Genomic DNA, 22,667 nt, shown 5'->3' with positions numbered 1-22,667 from the left:
CTAATCTACCATCACAACTCAGTATTCAGGATGGAGAGATACCAATTTTAAGCCAAGTTAAAGCAAAAATAGTACTGAGGTTCATTAAATTCGAAAGGTCGCGTAGAGCCGGGCAGTCACTGAGGATTACGAGCGAGCTGGAGACAGACGCGGCGTGGGTCTGATCCCCATGTATTATTGAACACTATTAGAGGCACGGGTCAGTGAGGGCAACGCTAAAGGGAAGGTGAGGAGAGGAAAGGAAAGGAGAGGAAAGGAAAGGAAAGGAAAGGAAAGGAAAGGAAAGGAGAGGAGAGGAGAGGTGAGGAGCAGAGAGGACTACAAATATTTACAACAACAACAACAACAATAGTCTATATTATAATGACCGAATTCTGAATGTTTGTTACCGTAACATCGCAAAAACGGCGCAACGTAGAGCAATTTTAGTTATGAGCAAGGTACCGTTAAAATGCTCCAACTTCAAACATAAAACAATCTCCAGTCCTCTTGGACCACCTGTTCCCGAGTTATGACTCATATCTGGCCTTTTGCTTCGAATTTAGTATTTGCTTTTAGTGCAGGGGATGGAATCGTCCTTGGTCAGGCACTGAAGTTACCAGCATTACAGAAGAGAGAAGAGTGACGTGTTTGTTGCATTATCACTCTCTCGCCTCTCTTTCCTCCCTCCTTATACTCCTAAAATTGTATACTATAATGCTATAGTATAACGGCAAACACTATTATCCTGCCTCTCTCTCTCTCTCTCTCTCTCTCTCTCTTCTCAACGGGTGTCCTTGCAAGATAAAAATACGGGAAAATCCTCGTGTCGCTCACGGCATGGATAATTCAGATTTCTGTTAACTTTTGACTGAAAATAGGAAATGACGATATCGAGCGGAGGCCGCCGAAGGCGGTCTTTAAGCGAGTAACAATAATAACTAACATGTGTGTATTCAATCAAAAAAAAAAAAGGCCTAGATTTATAATTTCACGTCGGTCAACAAAGCAGAAACTCAAATATTTCCAAGTCCCACTCTTCTGGAATACGACCCGCAACAATCAGCGTTACATCCAGGTTCCCGATCGTACAGTCATATAAACAGGGAGGAGGAGAGTGACAACACCGAATAAAACTAAATAAAAATCATGAGCCAGAAGCAACGGGACCCACATCCTCCCGCCATACTCGTATATATTACACTCCTACCGACATCGAAGTTAAAAATACGAGGGAGCTTAACTTTCAGATTTATTTTTCTTAATGATCCCACTATTATTTTAAAGCGCCTCCTGCTCATGTCCAGAGGTTTTCGATTTTTCTCTCGTCTTGCTGAATTTTATTTCGCTGAGGGATATTGGATTTTAAGGATATTAGTTTATATCTTTCAGCATCAGGTAAAGTATATTCTCAATTTACCTCCCTCTATTAAAATGATAAATGACTACAAAGATATAAATTATTAAATGAGACAGACACGGCTAAAGAAAAGATATGCACTTCTCCTGCACCTCCTCTTCCTTTTTCTCTTCCTCCTCCCCCTCCTCTTCCTCCTTGTTTCCGCCCTTTCACAGATAAGCTCGCATAAACTATAGACACCACAACAAAACCACTCGCTTATACATTCCATCCCGAGCAAGGCAAGTGAGCACTGAGGAGTGGGAGGGTGTGAAGAGGATCCAGGAGCATTATTCACGGAGGATCTCGACTAATTACTATGATAACAAGAATCTATACTTTGCAGTTCATTATTTTCTGTAGATCTTTCTGTTTCCTTGCATATTTCCACTTTGATTCTTTGAGGTGATGCTGGAGAGGGACGCCCTCACATGGTGGCACTAATACAATCGGGCGGCTTCACTATCCGGTTATACAAAAGTTCCTCTACTCCTTCCCTACCCCACCTAATGAGGATAGGGGACCGTAGGAGAAAAGCAATTTCAGCCGGCACTCCACTGGGATCAGGTGTCAGATGAACCAGAGGCCACCACTACTACTACTACTACTACTACTAATCCTTTAAGCCAGAGGACGTAGACAAACTTTGGATTTCGATGAGTTAACATTCGCTAAATTTGAAGGTTACTTATGTGGGCGAAGGTGAAAGAATGTACAAGCAATCTTACACACAACTAGAGCTTAAAATCGTATATGAATATGGATCAGGCGCCCTCATAGACCCTCCTGAACTCTCTTGCGATACGGCTGTGGTTTATAGTGGTGGAGGTGGAGTGAGGGTGGGGGTAAGGGTGAGAATAGCGGGGTGTGGGTGAGGAGTTGTAGTGGGGGGGGTGTTGGAGTGGGGGTGAGGGTAATGGAGGGGATGGTGTGGGAATATGGTGGGGGGGGGCGGCCAGTGGTAGTTGGAGAAAGGCTGGTGGTGATGGTGGTGAGGGAGGTGATGGTTGTTGTGGTAAAGATGGTGGTGGGGATAGGCGGGTGATGGTGCTGGGGGAGAGGTAGAGGTTGAGAGCAGGAATGAGGCTGGTGGGGGAGGTGAGGGGTGACGTTGGGGAGGGAGTGTTCTGCGTTATCTCGTGTTATTTATGGCGCTCCTGAAGATGGCCTCGTAAAGGTGAACATTTGTATACATAATTTGTGATGACTCAATGGAGTTAATGATTTCCCAGTTGAAAGCGGGTTCAGTAAGGTTCAGTGCTGTGAGATGGTGGTAGTGGTGGTGTATCTATCTATCTATCTATTTACTTATTTATCACTCTATCTGTCGATTTGTATATCTGTTTACGGTAGCCTGCCTGCCTGCCTATTAATCAATCAACCTACCTGCCAGCTTACTTATCTACATCTATCTATTATCCAGTCCATCATTGTCCGGTAAAGATCGTAAGGGCCCGGGGCTAGGCTACTTAACCCAGAAGTTCATGGCGAAAGTGATCGATGCCGGCTGGTGCTCCGTAAATTTGATAAGCAAGATACAAAAGAAAAATACACAAATACACCAATCATTCTCATCATCATCATCATCATCTCCATTTTCATCACCATCAACAAAATCATCATCATCATCATCATCATCATCATTTTCACCACCAGCAACAAAATCATCAGCAAAATCATCATTATCATTTTCATAACCATCATCACTTTCATCATCAACAAAATCATCACCATCATCGTCATCATCATCATCATCATCATGCCGTCTCTTACATTCCCACCTGCTGGTACGGTCAGGTAGGGTCCAGAAAGCAAGGAAAAGGAAAGAAAATGACACTGCGAGAAATAATCAACAGCATGCCTAATGAAATGGGCCACACACTCATTCATTCAAGTTTCAAGTCCTTGGAATCTTGACTCCGCGTTACAGATACACCATTGCACACACGTAGCTTCATAACTACCTATCAGAAAGAGTCATGTAAAAAAAAAAGGGGGGGGGAGGTTCCAAGCCTTTCCATATACTCCATACAAAACTCATCCAACAGGCTCGATCCATTCTCCATTCCGCTGTCAGCCTCCATACTCTCTCTCTCTCTCTCTCTCTCTCTCTCTCTCTCTCTCTCTCTCTCTCTCATTCAATCACCAAACAATCCCATAAGTAAACAAAGTAAAAACACATAGCATAATGCAATCACATGTGTAACCTAACAACCAAAGCACTGAACAATGAACAACTATACGTGAACAGATCAATAAATATTAAGCATTCTTCTCCACATGTGTTCAGGTAATACAGCGTCCGAGGAAGATTGAGGGATATATGCGTATTAAATGGCCACACAGACCCCGACGTGGTAATTTAGCGAAGGGTGTAAGCTTGGGTAGACTGGGGACTGGGTGGTGATTAAGTGTAAAGCAGCACGTGTGTGTGTGTGTGTGTGTGTGTGTGTGTGTGTGTGTGTGTGTGTGTGTGTGTGTGTGTGTGTGTGTGTGTGTGTGTGTGTGTGTGTGTGTGTGTGTGTGTGTGTGTGTGTGTGTGTGTGTGTGTGAGAGAGAGAGAGAGAGAGAGAAGGAGGGGGGGCTGTTGTGAGTAAAACTGAGTTGCTTGTGAGATTAATTATTCTTGTGCAGTTAGTTCATTCTTAATCTTAACAGAAGTGCACGATGCCTCTCTCTCTCTCTCTCTCTCTCTCTCAAAACCGCTAATCACCTGGTAATTGATCGTTTCCATCACCCACTGGAACCACCACCGCCTCTTCTTTCGTACCCCCTCCACCCTCCCCATCCACTTTCTACGAGGCCTCCATTTTCTACACAAATTTACTCTATTATTTTTTATATTTAATTTCTTGTTTTTGATCGCTAAAAATGGCAGGTTTGAAGTGGAATGGACATATGTTGCTTATTCTCTCTCTCTCTCTCTCTCTCTCCAGCGGTAATTAGAGCAGCGAGTGAGTGATTAGTTTGTTGGTCCGAAAGCAAGATCGGCCACTCCGGTTGATGAAGATGGATTGAGACCCCCCTGATTGAGCGAGAGAGCGAGAGAGAGAGAGAGAGAGAGAGAGAGAGAGAGAGAGAGAGAGAGGTGGAATGGGTAGAAGAGGGTGTAAAGGGGAGGATGGGTTGAACTGCCGGCAAGAAATAGTATAAAGACATTTTGGAAACTTCGTATAGTGAGGAGTTCTGATTTATACAGTATGATGTAGTCTTTAATATTTTCTTTACTACTAAGTACTCTTATTAGCTAAAAAAAAATTCGTCTGGTGGCATTAATAAAGTGAAACCGAGGTCCCTATTCAAAAGGTAATAGGAGAGTGTTGCTGCTGCTGATGCTGATGACGATGATGATGACAAACAACACTGACACACAATTCTGAGACTAATTCTGACTCAGTATTTTCAAGTAACCTCATTTCTCCCATGCAAATTCTGTGCATGATGGAAATGATGATGATATTGACCAGAGATAAGCTGATTTTAATTTGAGGAAAAGTTAATATTTCAATGTAACTATTTCTGCTGCTAAAAGACTGATGATGATGATGATGATGATGATGATAACATTCCCATTATTATATTTTCGGAGTGATGATGATGATGATGATAATGATGATAGGGACGATGATGGTTGCAGTCAACCTCACATACATATTTCGGGAGCAACATTGATATAGAAATTCGTTTTAACTTATTTCAGCTTGGTAATTGCTCGTCCCCTTAGACCTACTTCATATCAGGGTTAATAGCGGTTATTTGGGGTAAACTTGTATTTATCAAGGGAGAGGCAGAAAAATATTTATCCCATCATTTATTACGTCCATCATCATCATCATCATCATCGTTTTGTTATCCATCATCATCATTGTTTTATTACCATCATCATAATTTTTGTTTTCGTTATGTCATGATATTTCTGAAGCTCCTCCTCCTCCCTCTCCAACCTGCTCCTTCAAGGTTGTCCTCAAAGCTTCTCTTCCAACCTGATCCTCCAGTTTGTTCCTTCAACCTCCCTCCTCCAACCTCACCTTCCAACCTCTTCTTCCAACTCCACCCTCCAACCTCATCTTTTAACCTTTTCCTCAACTTCACGTTCCAACTCCTCCTCAAACATCCTCACTCTTCAACCTCCTCCTCTAACCTCACCCTCGAATCTACTCCTCCAACCCTACCCTTACTCCTCCTTCACCTCACGTTCCAACTCCTCCTCAAGCATCCTCACTCCTTAACCTCCTACTCTAGCCCTCCAACTTCTTCTTTTAACCTCACCCTCCAACCTCTTAATCCTCCTCAAACATCTTCACTTTTAAACCTCCTCTAACCTCACCCTCCAACCTCTTACTCCTCCTCAAACATCCTCACTCTTCACCCTACTGTAACTTCACTCTCCAACCTCCAACCACCTCCTCCTCCACCTCCACCTCCCCAGTGGCTGAAGGTATTAGTGAGTGAGGCCCCCCGCGGCGGGTCCTGGGGGGTCAGGCTAAAGAATATTATTGAATGACTCTTTAACCCCGTGTGTGTGTGTGTGTGTGTGTGTGTGTGTGTGTGTGTGTGTGTGTGTGTGTGTGTGTGGTTTAAGGCTTGATGTTCTTAGTCTTCCATGCTGTTGTTTTTTTTTTATGCTTTTCATATACTCTTCCAATTTCTGTAGTTTGCCTGACACCTTAATTCTTTTGTGACTGGAATTAATTTATATGTACCAGATATATGTTGCAGTTGTCCTCCTCCTCCTCTCCCTCCTCCTCCTCCTCTTCCTTCTCCTCTCCCTCCTTCTCCTCCTCTTCCTTCTCCTCTCCCTCCTTCTCCTCCTCTTCCTTCTCCTCTCCCTCCTTCTCCTCCTCTTCCTTCTCCTCTCCCTCCTTCTCCTCCTCTTCCTTCTCCTCTCCCTCCTTCTCCTCCTCTTCCTTCTCCTCTCCCTCCTCCTCCTCCTCTTCCTTCTCCTCTCCCTCCTTCTCCTCCTCTTCCTTCTCCTCTTTCTCTATTAATTCTTTTCTATCCTTTCTTCTTTTTCTTTTCACTCTTCCCTCCCGTTATTCTCTCCTCTCCTCCTCCTCCTCCTCCTCCTCTCCTTTATTTTTCCCTCATCTCTTCTTCCCTTTCATACTCTTCTACTCCTCTCCCTTCCTCCCATCTCTTCTTTTCCTCTCTTCCTTCTCTCTCCGTTACTACTTCTCTCCTTATCTCTCCCTTCCTTCTATAATTTCTCTCCCATTTTTCCTCTGTCCTCACTTTTCCTTCCTAGTCCTTATCTATCGTACTTTCTCCTTTACTTTTCTCTCCTCTTCTACTCTCTTCCTCCTCCTCCTCCTCCTCCTTAACTATACCTCTCCTCTTCCTCCTTTTCCTCCTTAACTATCCCTCTCCTCCTCCCCCTCCTTCTCCTCCTCTCAAGCCACGTCCTCCCGTCCACTGCAGTCAATTACCCCCTCTCTCGCCGTCAAGCTGTCATCTCCCCGTCACCGCCCTGTTTACTCACCACAACCCCCCGTCCAGTGACTGTCGCGGGGACGGTATAAGCTCTTAATTGTGCTCTAATATCGAAAAGAAATTAGCCATCACCTTTCCCCCATCCGGCCTTTCATTCTGAGGTCATGGCTGTATTAACTTTGCTCTCTCTCTCTCTCTCTCTCTCTCTCTCTCTCTCTCTCTCTTTCATACGATCACTTGGACGATCAAGAAAAAATTGTGGATGAAATTGTACAGTACCTGCCTTATCAAATTCTCCATCCCACCACGAAGCCTCACACACACACACACACACACACACACACACACACACACACACACACACACACACACACACACACACACTAAACCCTTGGAATATCACCTCTCGTTAGCATTTCACACCTCAAAATATATAAACCCTTCATCATCAACTTCAACAAATGCCAACATATTCCCTCTAACAAACAGGGTGCGTACGATACAGACACATATCACGAAAGTATGTTAATTATGAACAGAAATACTTGGTGAAATGGGACACACACTCATTTACTCACTTTTCAGGCCTCGGAATCCTCTGGTCCACTCCACAGAAGAGACCAACACCTGTGGGGAGTAAGAGAGGGATAAATGTGGTGAGGTGAATAATGTAAAAGGAAAGATGACATAATTGGGTAAGAAAAACGCGGAAGAGAAGGAAATCCATCTATCTATCTATCTTTACCCTCCATCCATCCATCCATCAAGAAAAATAATGAAAGTGACCAAGAATGAGAGAGTGAGTGGCAGAGAGAGGGGAGAATACCAGAAAATGTTGAGGAAATAAATATAATAATAATAATAATAGATAATGATAATAATAGTCAGCTAAGTAGAGAAGACTTGAAGGGGAAACTGGTGTATTTAGAGACTGCAGCAGCTCTCCCTCCCCTCGCCCCTCTGAGATGATGGAGAAGACAAGAGGAAGAGGAAGGGTGAGATGGGTCTAGTTTATAGGCATACTAAAGACAAGAACATAAGAGGAAAATAAAGAAAAGGAAGATTAAGAGGGAGGAAAAGAAAAAAAAAGGACAAGTTGAAGAAACGACGAAAAATTGGGTGCAAAAATGAATATACAAAGACGGAGTACCAGGATATTTACGGGCCACAGAAGAAAGAGAAAAGAAGAATAAAGAAATGGAGATAATTCAAATAGGAAAAGAAGGAAGTGAAGAAATAGGAGGAAAAGAAGAAATGGGGACAGAGAGAGAAGAAAAGGGAGGAACAGAGGGGAAGACGACGGAAGGGAGGAGAGAAAACGGAGAAAAACAACCCGCAGGAAGAGAAGAGTCAGCGAGGGGGGACTGGTGTATTTAGAGACTGCAGCAGCTCTCCTCCCCTCGCCCTCTGACAGGTTAAAGACTCCACCACCCCCAACACCTCGCTCCACAAAATTTAATTAGGGATTTAAATGACGGACTGTCGTGAGGGGGAGAGGCTGAGGAAGTGAGGAAAGGGAGGAGGGAGTGAGGAAGGGTAAAGATAATGAGGGAAAATTGAGGAGTGAGGAGGGAGGAAAAGAAAAACGAAAGGGCAGTGAGAGGAAGTGAGGAAGGGTATGAAAATAAGGAGGAAGAAAAGAGAAGGGAGGGAGGAGGGAAAACCAGCAAATATTAGGAAAACAGAGGAGTGATGGGAGGTGAGGCGGGGAGGAAAATTAGGTGGGGAGAAACAGAGGGAGTGAGGTTGTGGAAGAAATTAGGTAGGAAAAGAGAAAGGAGAGGAGGGGAAAATGAAGAAAAATCTGAGGTGAACTGAGGATGGGAGGAAAATGAGAAGGATTGACGGGAAGTGAGGATGGGAAGGATAATGAGAAAGAAAAATGCGAAGGGAAGAGGATGGGGATGTTAGAAGGATGATGTGGACAGGAGGAGAGGATGGGAGAAAAGGGAGAAGATGGAAGAATGGGAGATGGGGAGAGAAGAAAGCGAGATAAGGGAGAAGAGAGATGGAAGGAGACGGGAAGGAGGGAGACAGAAGGAGGGAGGGAAGAAGAAGGATGGAGGGAAGAGGGTAGAGCATCGTGACAACAACTCAATTACCGGTAATGGATGAGGGAGGCACGCAACTCTCCATCCCTCCATCCTCTCCATCCCTCCATCCTCCCCTTCTCTCCCATCTTTCCAACACCTTCTTCCTTCCCTCTCTGCTCCTTCTCGCTCTCTTCCTATCCTTCCTTCCTTCCTTCCTTCTCTCTCTGCATTTCTCCATCTTTCTTACACAGTGACTTCGTTCACCCATCCCTCCATCTATCCATCCTCTTCCCCTCAACTGTCTGTCTGTCTAAAACACACACACACACACACACACACACACACACACACACACACACACACACACACACACACACACACACACACACACTTTACAACCTTTCTTCTTTCATCTCTCTCTCTCTCTCTCTCTCCCTCTCTCTCTCTCTCTCTCTCTCTCTCTCAAGCACGGGTCAAAGGTCATGGTTGTTGGGATACGAAGAGTTACCCCTTGACGTGGAGAGAGAGAGAGAGAGAGAGAGAGAGAGAGAGAGAGAGAGAACCATCACCATCATCCTAGGTTCCTCAGCAAACTCTAAAAGGAAGTATAAACAGGAGGGAGGTTGAATGTGATGCAAGACACATGAGTAAGACTGAGTATGGAGATCTGTGAGTAAATGTGAGAAGGTGTGAATGAAGTGGGTAAGGTCTGTGAGTGTGTGGTGGAGCATGTACAGCTTTTAGGAGCCCCATGCAGCTCTTGGGTAGCCTAGGAGCTTTGTGAGAGCCTTAGGAGAGCTTGTGGAGTCTTGGATACCCTTGTGAGAGCATTGCGAGTCTTGTGAGAGTGTGTGAAGCCTTTGAAAGAGTGATGAGAGTCTTGTGATCCAAAGTAATGTTGTGCAAAGAACGTGCGTATGGTTACTCTGTGTGTGTGTGTGTGTGTGTGTGTGTGTGTGTGTGTGTGTGTGTGTGTGTGTGTGTGTGTGTGTGTGTGTGTGTGTGTGTGAGAGAGAGAGAGAGAGAGAGAGAGAGAGAGAGAGAGAAGGGGCGGAGGAAGGAAGGGAGAGAAAGAGAGAAGGTGGGTCAGTATGATTTAATAATCAATTACTGAACTTATTATACCAACCCTCCTTCGTATACTGGGGAGGGGGAGGGGAAGGGAGGATGGGGGAGGAGGGAGGGTGAAGGGGAGGGGGAACGGAGAGTAAGGGAAATGGGGATGGAGAGGAGACAGAGGGAAGGGGGGAGTGAGAGGAAGGGAGGAATGGTGGGTAGTGGAAGGAACAGGGAGTGGACAAAGAGAAGAAGAAGGAATGAAGGAGGAAAGGGAAGGGAAAAAGGAAGAGGGAGGGGGAAGGAGGAATGGAGGGAGAGGGGGAAAGGGGAGGAAGGCAGCAGGGAGAGGAGGAGGAGGAGGAGGAGAGGGAGGAAAGAAATGATGGGAGGAGGGGAAGGAAGAGGAAGATGTGGGACGAAGCTTTCATCTCTGCTTACCAAACTGCTCTCTTTCTCTCTCTCTCTCTCTCTCTCTCTCAAAAGTGGGATACAAACTACTGTACGTCCACCAGTCTGGCCGGCCCGTGAACTGACCTCGAGTTCTTCCAATTACGAGCTAAATACGCTAACCACTACATCAGCTGCTCCACCTCACCCCAACACATCCCCTTTGGAAACCCCACATCCATCCTTCACATTTTTTTTTTTTTTCATGAATTTTCTTCATACTTCCTCCTCTTCATTCCCATCACGAAGAAGTGCTATGAAAACGATGTAAAGCCACAGGAATATCTTTATCTACCCTGACCCACGTAAAATAGAGCCAAAAACATAATCTGGACCAGGTTAAGGTGAAAGAGCTACAGGTGAACATATCTGAACATGGGATTTACAACTGAACCCAGGTGATTACGATTTACTGGCCGATTGAACCCATTATTGAACGGCTGATACTGAATAAGTGAAGTTTTTTATCAATTATTCCTGTCTCGCACTGAGTTAACATCGATAATTGACGTGGTTAATGGTGATAATCTACTCCATTTACACAATAATTCGATCCATCTACACCAGAATTTGACCCATTTTTACTGATGGTGATAAATGACCTCTACCACAATCAACAAAACACCTGCTGATCACAAAATCACCTCTACCACAATCACCAAAACACCTAATACCAGTCACAAAAACACCTCTTCCACAATCACCCCTACCACAAATATCACATACACCTCTACCACAATCACCAAAACACCTACCACAATCACCAAAACACCTATGACAATCATATCCACCACAGCCACAACCACCACAACCACAATCGCCACAACACCTATCACAATCACCACAAACAAAAGCACTACTACCACCATCACCACCAGTACCACAATCTATACACTAATTACCCACAAATCTGGGGGTAAGAACCAGCACCATTACCAAAATTGTTGCCACAATCACCACAGCTGCCACAATTACCAGTCAGAATAATTACCTATTAAATTGCCACTCCCATTAAACCCACCGATACTTGCTACAACCACTACAACCGTTACCACTACCATTACTATCACTGTTGCAAGATCACTACCACAACATCGCTTCCACTGCCACTACTACCATTACTACTACCACTTCTACTATTAACACTACTACTATCACCACCACCACCACCACCAACACTATGACCATCACACACTTCCAGTTTCCAGGCCTTTGTCAATTCCAGGATGCTCTTCACCAATGTAATCGCTACCTGTCAATTGCATGGCCTCTTTTTACAGGATAATCGCCAGCTAATATCCTAACTCTCTCTCTCTCTCTCTCTCTCTCTCTCTCTCTCTCATACATCTCTTTAATATTCGCGTTTTGTTTCTCTGTCTCTCCATACATTTTTCACACATTCTCTCTCTCTCTCTCTCTCTCTCTCTCTCTCTCACACACACACCAGACCATCACTTACATCAATCTGTCGAAAATAAAAAAGTCAATTACCAACATCCTCACCCAGACAAATGTTTCCCATACCTATTATTACCCTGCCAATGAGAGCCTTCTAGGGGTGGCAGGGGTTTGGGCTGGGGGAGGGTACAGTGGTTAGCAGATACGGCTCGCAAGTGGTAGGACCCGAGATCAATTCTGGAGTTGTTAGGGGCGACAGTCAATTTTTTCCCTTTGTCCCTGTTCACCTTTATGATTAGGGACCTGGTTGGAACTTTGACTGTTGAAGATTGTGCTCTAGGAGATGATTGGGACTTAGAAAAATACTGTCTATATTAATAAGGCTCGTGCAGTTAACAGGCACAAAAACTAAACCTATTCTTTTTCTATCTATCTACCTCTATCTATATACCTAGGCTGCTTCCCCCAAGGAAAGGGAGGTAGCCGAGACAGGACGACTCACTCTCCATTTACTCATCCATTCAAACACATTCATTCGCATCTTAGCCCCAAAGGGGAGAACGGACAGATCCTCACCGCACCACACCGCACAAGGGTCAACTGCGCAATGCAATCAGTGACATCAACAGCAGGGCCCGACAGCAGAACTGGTTTACCTCTGCCACATCATAACAGACCCATCCCCTTACACGCACCTGACCTGACTAGCTGATCAGACCAAATGCGGGAGAATATCCCCTCAGGGCTGCGTCATCACTTATTCATTCACAATTTCTCTCCATTTATTTCTGTCACGCACAGCCACTCTTCCTTGCTCAACAGACATCCCTCTCGCATCCAGCGCTCTCTTCACACTGTCCATCCATCCTATTCGTGGTCTTCCTCTCAGCCTTACACCTCTCACATCAGATCTAGTTATCTTTTTCACCAATCGCTCATTATCCATTCTCTCCATATGCCCAAACCATTGCAACACCCTCTGCTCAACTCTACCAGCCATCTCCCGAACAACTCCAGTTCTCCTTCGCACTTCATCATTTCGCACTCGATCCATACGCGTCACTCCACACATACAGTACTCCTCAGACATCTCATCTCCATTACATTCAAACTTTTCCTCTCTGCTACACCCATATTCCATGTTTCAGCCCCATATAATGCAGTCCGTACCACAACACCCTCATACAGCCTTCTCTTTACATCCATTCTAAGCGAACGACATTTAAACACTTTTTTCATTCCTCCCAGCACCTTTCCTACTTCATTTATTCTAAACTTCACTTCTGCATCTATTCTTCCATCCACAGCAACATGTGACCCTAGATATTTAAAACAATCTACCTCCTCAAGCAACACACCATTCAAAACTATATTCATCCCCCTACCATCTATCAACCTCGTACACTTCATCACTTTACTCTTATTCTCATTTACTTTCAATTTCCTCCTTTCACACACCCTTCCAAACTCCTCTACCAACTGTCTCAATCTCTCCTCTGAATCAGTCACCAGTGCAGTATCATCTGCAAACAGCAGCTGCTTCAGATTCCACTCTCCTCCATCAACATTTACCAGACTCAGACCACCTAAAACTCTTGCATTCACCTCCCTTACAACACCATCCATGTAAATATTAAACAACCAAGACGACATCACATATCCCTGTCGCAGCCCCACTCTCACGGGAAACCAATCACTCACAGCATTTCCCACTCTTACACACGCTCTACTATTTACATAAAAACTTTTCACCCCTTTTAGTAACCTACCATCAAGTCCATACAATCTTAAAACAGTCCACAAAGCCTCCCTATCAATTCTATCATACGCTTTCTCTAAATCCATAAATGCCCAAAACACATCCTTGCCTTTCGCTAAATACTTTTCACACACTTGTCTCACAGGAAACACCTGATCAACGCATCCCCTCCCTCTCCTAAAGCCACACTGCTCATCACTAATCACTCCCTCTGCACCCTCTCTAACTCTCATAATTAACACTCTACCAAACACCTTACCTACAACACTCAACAGACTTATACCCCTAAAGCTAGTACATTCATACTTATCACCCTTGCCTTTATACAACGGAACCACACAAGCCCAGTCAATTGGCACCATACCTTTCTCAAAGCACACATTCAACAATCTTACTAACCAGTCAACAATAGTCACTCCACCACCCTTCAGGCATTCCACAGCACACCCATCCATACCTGCAGCTTTCCCTGTTTTCATCTCCTTTACTGCCTTCTCCACTTCCTCCTTCGTGATCAAAGAATCATTCAACTCTCCCAACACATTTATTCCTTGCACCCTTCCATCCGCCCCAATCTCAGCCACCCTTTTTCTACTGGTGAAAAAATTACAGAAAATGTTAATATTCAACAACATATTACGTTTTTTTTTCTTAATACCGACAGATGGTTGATTTATTCCTTTACATTCGGACTCGTCTTTTTCAGCTTACTCTTTGATCCCGATGGCGTCTTCTTCAGCTTACTACCACTACCACAACTACTACCACTACCACCACACTACTACACTAACTACCATCACTGCCACCCGATAACTATCATCACCACCACCAAAACTATTACCATTACCACAACTACTACCACTACCACCACACTACCACACCAACAACCACCATTGCCATATGATAACTACCATCACCACCACCAAAACTATTACCACCACCACCACCACCACCACCACCACCACACCAACAACCACCACTGCCACAAGATAACTACCATCACCACCACCACCAAAACTATTACCACTACCACACCAAAAACCACCACAGCCACAACGACAGCTACCACCACCACCAAAGCTATTACAACCACACCAGCTCCTACCACTACCACATCTACCATCGCAACCACAACCTCCATTTTCTGTTCTTCTCATCTTGACTTGGGGAGAGGGACTGATGTAGAAAAACCAAATTCTCTCTTATGTGTATTTCCTATGGGGGCTTAAACTGCTTGTCCTTCGTCCCTTCAGCCCGAGAACGCCTTAATTATTCATCTTTAACCCTCTTAGCACCAGAAGACCATCTTGGAAAAAAAGAATGCGTTGAGTGTCAGTTTTTCTCTATTTTACTATCCCGGTGCTGAAGAGAGGGGCCTTCACGTGGTGGCACCGATGTAACTGGCTGGTGGAACTACCCGGCTGTACAAACATCCCTTAGCTCCCTCCCTATCCCCAGAGAGGAGGAGGACTGACTGCAGGAGGTCAACTTCAGCCTGTAGTTCACCGGGTTCACATTTCAGATGAACCAGGGACTATAACTACAACAACAACAACAACAACTACTACTACTACTACTACTACTACTACTATTACTACTACTACTACCACTACTTCTACTACGACTGCTACTAAAAATTGCTACTACTACTACTACTATTGCTACTACTGCTATTAACTATTGCTACTACTACTACTAGTACCCTTGGGCTGCTTTACTTAACGAAGGAAAGACCCCATCGTATGCTCTTTCCTGTGTATCCCACTCATCAAATTTCCTCAAACCTGTTGAACTTCTGCTGCACTCTCAAAAACACGATTCATCCAAGTTTTTCACCCCAAACTAGCATAATTCATCTCAAAACCTCACATTACAAGACCTATCATACTAATTCCTGACAATCCATCGCGGAAATGCATGCAAATGAGCGTGTTTGCAGTTGATGTACTTGTGTGTGTGTGTGTGTGTGTGTGTGTGTGTGTGTGTGTGTGTGTGTGTGTGTGTGTGTGTGTGTGTGTGTGTGTGTGTGTGTGTGTGTGTGTGTGTGTGTGTGTGTGTGTGTGTGTGTGTGTGTGTGTGTGTGTGTGTTTCTCTTACAATGCACGACCTCAAAAAGTGCGACTTATATATCTATGCTTTTCACTCCACGCAAACATAACCAACCCCAACATCTCGCACCACAAAAACTACCAGGCTAACCCCTATCATCAAATCACGGCTGAAAATGCATAAAAAGGGAGTGTTTGGAGTTTATGTGTTTTACCCTCACTCATCTTGAACTGCACAACAGAACGCCTCATCCATGTTTTTCACTGCACGCAAACATAACTCAAACCTGACCCTCCCACTACAGGCTATTCCAGGCTAATTCCTACTATCAAACCATCGCGGAAATGCATAAAAGGGAGCGTGTGGCGGGCGGGGGATGTGATTTCGGAGCGCAGATTGCCACCATTGCAAACACACTACAACCAGAGCCAATCGTGCCCCGCGTTGAGGTATATTAGTCCAATTAACGCGGTGATTGCCATGATTAGGTGGGGCGATGGGTGCAGCTGTGTGAGGTAGTGCGGGTTATAGGAAGCGTGGGTGAGCACAAAGGAGGGAAGATGCTGGTGATGATGCACGACGATTGAGAAACGGAAAGATGAGAGTGGTGAGGGAGGAGGTTAAAGTTACAAGATGGGGCAGAATCATCATCAGCTGTGTGAGGTAGTGCGGGTTATAAGAAGGGTGGGTTCGCACAAAGGAGAAAAGATGCTGGTGATGATGCACGGAAAAGAAAATGAAAGATGAGGATGGGGAGGGAGGAGGTTACAGTTATTAGGAGGAGAATCATCGTTATTACCAGCAATGAAAGTAAGACGTAGAATTGAGATCTTTGCTTGTATACCTAATTAGCAACAAACTAGGAAAGTAAGACGTCAAAGTACAGACTGGGTTAACCTTTCGATGCTATACTCTTTCCACCTTAACTTGGCTTATTTCACGTACATCAGTGGCATTAAAAGACGATGCTACGGCTCTACATCTTCTCCATAGAGCTTCTTCGTGATTAGCACCATATTCTGATGCTAATCTATCCTTACAGCTGAATACTGATGAGGAGGAGAGGATAATTTTAGGCCAAGTTAGAGTAAAAAGGAGTATAGTGTTGTTATTACCTCCGTTAACGAAGTTGGAGAGGTTATGCATTCACCTATGTTTGTCTGTCTGTTGGTAGGTTTGTCTGTATTTGTCCAACCGATATCTCCAAAAGTTCTCAATGAGCATCAATGAATTTTGTGGAAGAGTGGGCCACGGGCCAAGGAAGACGTGATTAAATTTTGGGCCGGGTCCGGATCCAGAATATCCCGCACAATACCTCCAAAAGTTCTCAATGAATTTCAATGAAATTTTGTGGACGGATGGGCCACTGGCCAAGAGAGAATTGATTAAATTTTCGGGCAGACCCGGAACCTGATCCTTCTTAATGGCAATGGCAGGCGGAGGTATGCGCTCCTCGTGTGCCTTCTAGTTCTTGGCTGTATTCACTCCTAATTGAGATGCTGTTGGTCATCGTATATTTTTTTGTGTTGAAGTTATTGTATTTTACGACCAATTAGGATGTTGACGTTGATGTATTCAGTATTAATTAATCAGCTGACAGTGTTGATGATCTATTCACCACTAATCAAGCTGTTGTTGTTGCTGTCGTTGTTGTTGTTGTTGTTGTGGGGTGGTGGTGGTGGTGGTGGTGGTTGTTGCTATACTGATGTTGTTGCTACTATGGTTGTGGTGGTGATCGTGGTTGTACTGATGTTGTTGTTGTTGTTGTTGTTGTGGGGTGGTGGTGGTGGTGGTGGTGGTGGTTGCTATACTGATGTTGTTGCTACTATGGTTGTGGTGGTGATCGTGGTTGTACTGATGTTGTTGTTGTTGTTGTTGAAAGGGTGAGATCAGATGAAAGAGATGGGCAGGGGAGGGTGAGAAGGAGTGGTTACAAGGCTCCCTCATGATTCACCCTTAGAGTTATGACTGACCAGGGTGAGGGATGAGAGGCAGGGTGAAGGGGAAGGAGGGAGGAGGAGAAAGAGTGGGGGAAAGAGGGAGGGAGAGAGATTGAAAGGGAGATATGGAGAAAGAGATGCATGGAGGAAGAGGAGGAGGAAGAGAAAAATGAAGAAAGGGAAAGGGAAGGGAGAGAAACAGTGAGAGAGTGAGGGAAGAAGAGAGTGTGGGAGAGAGTAAAGGAGAGAGGGATGACTAGAAAGGGAGAGGGAGGAAAAGAGGAAGAGAAATAGACGGGGAGAAAAGAGTGAGAGAGAAAAAAAGAGAGAACTGGGGAGAGAGAACGGTGGGAATAGGCAGTAAAGAATGGACACAGGAAAGGAGGAATATACTTGAGGAGGGAAGAGGCCGCAGAGAAAGAAGGAAAGCAAACAGCAACAGACCTAATGGTCCTTTTGAGGAAGGAAGGAAGGAAGGATGACGGAAGGAAGGAAGGAAAGAGGGAGGAAGGGTGGGATGGAATGAACGAATGAATGAATGAAGGATAGAATTAAGAGATGGAAAGGCGATGGATGGAAAGAAGGAGGAGAAGGGAAAGAGAGGGTGAGGGGTTAAGAACAAGGGCGTATGTTCGTGTATATCAAGCTAAATTCTCCACAGGTGTTCTGCCGTCAGGTAAATCAGCCTTGCTTTCTATAACTTAACCTTATCCTATGGTCTTCCTTTAGTCTGTTCATTACCAATTACAACCAAATCTTTTCATTCTTCTACATACTAATTCTCCGTCTACAACATTATCAACTACAAATCAACATGTTTCAAGTATTACCTAATTGTATCGTGTCACTATATGTTCCACTTCGTTCACTTTAACTTGCCGGAGGGATTCGTCCTTTTGCACCTTATTTCATGTGGCTCAGTGGCAGAACAGGACAATACTACGGCCCTACATAATTCCTAGAGCACTTCTTCGTGGCTGACCCAATTGCGCTGCTCTCTTATCACAGCTCAGCATTGTAGAGAGAGAGTTAGCAATTTCAGGAAAAGTGGACAGAGTATACCAATTACTAAAAAAAAAAAAAGAAGAAAACGCCAACGATCGAAAAAAAAAATCCAAAAAAAAAGATAAAGAGACCCACGAAAAAGAAAACTCAAACCAAAAAACGAAGGAAAAGGGACGATGATCCACGAATTTATAGACAGCAAGACCAAAGAACCTCAGCCAGACCAAGGTCCCACTCCACAACAAGAGAAGAAAACAAAGAGCCACGAGAGAGACCACCAGACCAAAAACAAGGCAAAAGGGACAGATCCAAAACCAGACCAAAAACAAAACAAAAAAAGAGACCAGAGCCCATGAATTAAAGACTGAAAGAGCCCAAAGAGAAATCCAGTCAGACCAAAGACCAACCCCTCAACAGGAGAAGAAAACCAGACTAAAAACGATGCCAAACAGGACAAAGACCCACGAATTACAGAGAAAATGAGACCAAAGAGACCTCTAGCCAGACCAAAGACACACCCCACAACAGAAGAAAACCAGACCAAGAATGAAGCAAAGACCCACGAATTAGAGAGAGAGAGAGCAAGACCCCAGCCAGACCAAAGACCCACCCCACAACAGCTTCATTACGGCTGGCCTTCGCGAGCCACGATACCATCTCATAAATCCGGGTCGGCCATTACTCGGGTTAGGTGTAATTAGAGAACCGTCGTTTTGGCTACACTCCTGCATAACATTGGCGATGGAGAACGATGATACTGAGCAGGCGTACATCATCTCCCAGGCTTCCTTTCTCCTCTCCTTGAACTCTGTTTCTTGGTCTCTGCCTCCTACTGCATCTTCTTCTTTTTCCACTTTCTTTTGTGTCTTTAGTGTTTCTCTGTTTTGTCCACCGATACTGCCCAAGTGTACGTCCTCTCTCTCTCTCTCTCTCTCTCTCTCTCTCTCTCTCTCTCTCTCTCTCTGGTAAAGCACTGTAGATAACTAGATAACTCCCAGGCGTACATCACCAGGTAGCCAAGCCTTCCCTCGTTCGCATCTTGACCCCTCTCTCTCTCTCTCTCTCTCTCTCCTACGTCAACCTTAACAAAATATTCCAAGTCGTTCGTTCTTGAGATGTACGAGGTAAATTAAGATGGTTTCGTAAGGGTAGAAACGATATAAATTGTACTTGAAACCGTCTTCATAAACCCCTTCAATAAGACCTTTCTCGTACGGTATTGTTTTTTCTTTCAACCACAGCAAGATGATTTTCACACACTTTTTCTTTTTTTTAACTACTTCTTTTGGTGTTGGAGAGGAGCCTTCACGTGGTGGCACCGATATAACCAGAAGACCCACTACCTGGTTATACAAAATGTCCCTCTTCTACTTCCCTATCCCCCAAAAGGAGAATGGTGCACTGCAAGAGGAGGGCAACTTCAGCCTGCAGTCCACCGAGTTTACTGCTACTTTTTATTATAGTCCTGTTACCGCCCATAGAGTAAGATCTTCTGTAATGGATGGGCTAACTTTCTTTTTCGTGCTCTGATCTTTATAACCACCTACTTTCTCTTCCCTGGTCTGGTTACGCTCATGCATAACGCTGGAGATAGGCTGATACCGCACAGGTCAATGGATGCTCTCTCTCTCTCTCTCTCTCTCTCTCTCTCTCTCTCTCTCTCTCTCTCTCTCTCTCTCATCCTGTTAAGAGTTTCGGCAGTTCTCTATTACCAGCGGTACGTGTGCCAAAATCCTTGGTTTGTTGTAAATGTGGTGATGGTACCAGTGATGGCGGCAATGGTGATGATGGTACTAGTGGTGCAAGTGGTGTTGGTGTTGATGGTAGTAGTTTCAGTGGTGATTGGTGGTCAGTGATGGTTAGGGGGATAGTGATGATGACCATGGTGGTGGCGATGATGATGTTGATAGTCATTCTAGTGGTGATGATGGCAGAAGCAATATTGGTGGTGATGGCGGTCGTTGACAGTGATAGTAATGGTGGTGGTATTGATATGATAGTAAGGATGATGACAGTGACGGCAGTGGTGATGATGGTGATGATGGTGGTGAGAAGGACGCATGCGTATACCACGGGCTATTTAACCTCTTGACACTATTGAGTTGCTCACATTAGGCGCCCATATTGGTGTGTCACAGGACGCACGCAACATATACTCACACACTAGTCTCTCTCTCTCTCTCTCTCTCTCTCTCTCTCTCTCTCTCTCTCACACACACACACACACACACACACACACACACACTACCCACCACCCTCCCCGCCCTATCACATTAGCTAACATTTATCAGCCTTCCTTATTACGTTATGTTAATGAGTAGTGGGAGATTCCGTGTACGGGTGGAGGCTGTGATGAGGGTGGTGAGGGGTGGTGAGGGAGAGGAGTGGTACTGAGTGAGTGGTGAGGGGAAAGAGTGATTATGAGTGAGTGGTGAGGGGTTAGTGGTGAGGAGTGAACGGTGATGATCAAAGAGTTAGGACTGGAAAATGTTAAGGGGTGGTGAAGAATCGTGACAATGATGGAGGGTGAGTGGTGATAACTGAAAGGCGGTGAGGGTGATGAGGGGTGAGGGTGATGAAGGGTGTGCGATAGCGAGGGGTGGTAGGGAGTGCTGAGCGGTGGTGATTCTGATGAGGGATGATGAAGGGTGAGTGGTGATGACTGAAGTATGGTGAGCGATCAAGCGCGGCAATGAGCAGTGTAATTAGTGTTGCGTGGTGAATGAGAAGTGGTGGTGACAAGTTACACACACACACACACAACAGGTTATGGTTGTGTGTGTTTTAGCCCAGTCCTTCCCCTCCTTTTTCTCCTAAATATTATACTTCACGTTCTTGCTACCTTTCTCCACATTACTCCACATTCTTTCCACATATTTTTCATGCTCTTTCCCCGACTCTCCTACACCATTCCACACCACTCCTACCTACTTCCACATTCTCTCACACATCTCCACACCGTCTCTACCTCCCTCCACACCAATACCGTCCTTTTTTTCTTCCTTTATATTACTCCACAGACCTTCCTGTCTCCTCTACACTCCTCAAACTGCTCCCCACACTCTTCCACACCACTGCACATCGCTTCTACCCTCCTACACACCTTCTCAACTTGACCCCACACCACTCCACACCTTCTCTACCTTCCACCACACCACAGAACACCCCTTATTTCTTCCTCCACTTTACTCCACGTTCCTTTCATTCTTCTCCACACTCCTCAAACTCTTCCCCACACTCTTGCACACCACTGCTCATCACTTCTACCATCCTCCACACCACTTCACATCTTCTCAGCCTCACTCCACACCCTCTCAACCTCACTCAACACCATTCCACACATGCTCAACCTCACCCCACACCACTCCCCATCCCTTTAACCTCCCTGCACACCACTCCACATTCCTTCCACACTCCCCAAACTCCTCCCCCACACTCCCCACCCCACTAAATCACACCCACACACGACAGGTTATGGCTGTGTGTGTTTTAGCCCGGTCCTCCCCTTTCTTTTGTTCCCCGGTCCTAGCCCTACCCAGCCTCCCTTTGTACTTTCAATTTGCATCACTCCCTTTGCAATTTATTGACCGCTTCCCAGGTCTACTTAACTACTGAGGTGTTATCGGGAAATACATCGGGTCATTTATTTTTATTTATTTTTTCGGGATAATTGGCTTCTCTGTTTATGGGCGATTCACAAGATGTTATTTTTTGACGAGGAATGTATCTGTTTACGTAGGGTCTGTGTTTGCGTTGTTATTTTTGCCATCTCCAGACAATCTTGGGCAATTTTCGAACAGGCTCTCTTCGTAAAGGGGCTAATGAAGGCTTTATCTAACCCCTCCACTTCGAAAAGTCTCTCCTAATCTAAATATAATTGTCTGAAAGAAGCAAAATTAGAACACAAGAAGACGTCATCGAACTGAAATGGCTAAAACAATTATCCCATTAAGCAAACCTATTTCTCGTGAGCTGAAAATTATCCTACCCAGCAAACTTATCTATGGCGACTTGACAAAGGCTCTGGTCCGTATTCTCGTAGGTTACGGAAGTCTAACACCTTTTCCTAAGCGATGTATTTTGCTCATTACACCTTACTGCCTTATTCTGTGTTATATCAGTCCTTCCAGTATTGCCATACTCTGCACATGTAACGTACAAAAGGATAT

The 22,667-nt window shown here is 44.8% G+C and overlaps 1 protein-coding gene across 1 annotated transcript in view; it reads left to right on the top strand.

Moving 5' to 3' along the window:
- LOC145402096 (uncharacterized) overlaps positions 1-22,667 on the top strand; it is a 178,255-nt gene that overhangs the window by 13,021 nt on the left and 142,567 nt on the right. The window lies entirely within an intron of this gene.

The sequence above is a fragment of the Coenobita brevimanus genome, chromosome 6 (genome assembly GCF_032717465.1).
Source record: "Coenobita brevimanus isolate Jiangsu-jjx chromosome 6, ASM3271746v2, whole genome shotgun sequence".
NCBI lineage: Eukaryota > Metazoa > Arthropoda > Malacostraca > Decapoda > Coenobitidae > Coenobita > Coenobita brevimanus.
Note: the sequence above shows the minus strand (reverse complement) of the source record. Positions and strands in the feature narration are given on the sequence as shown.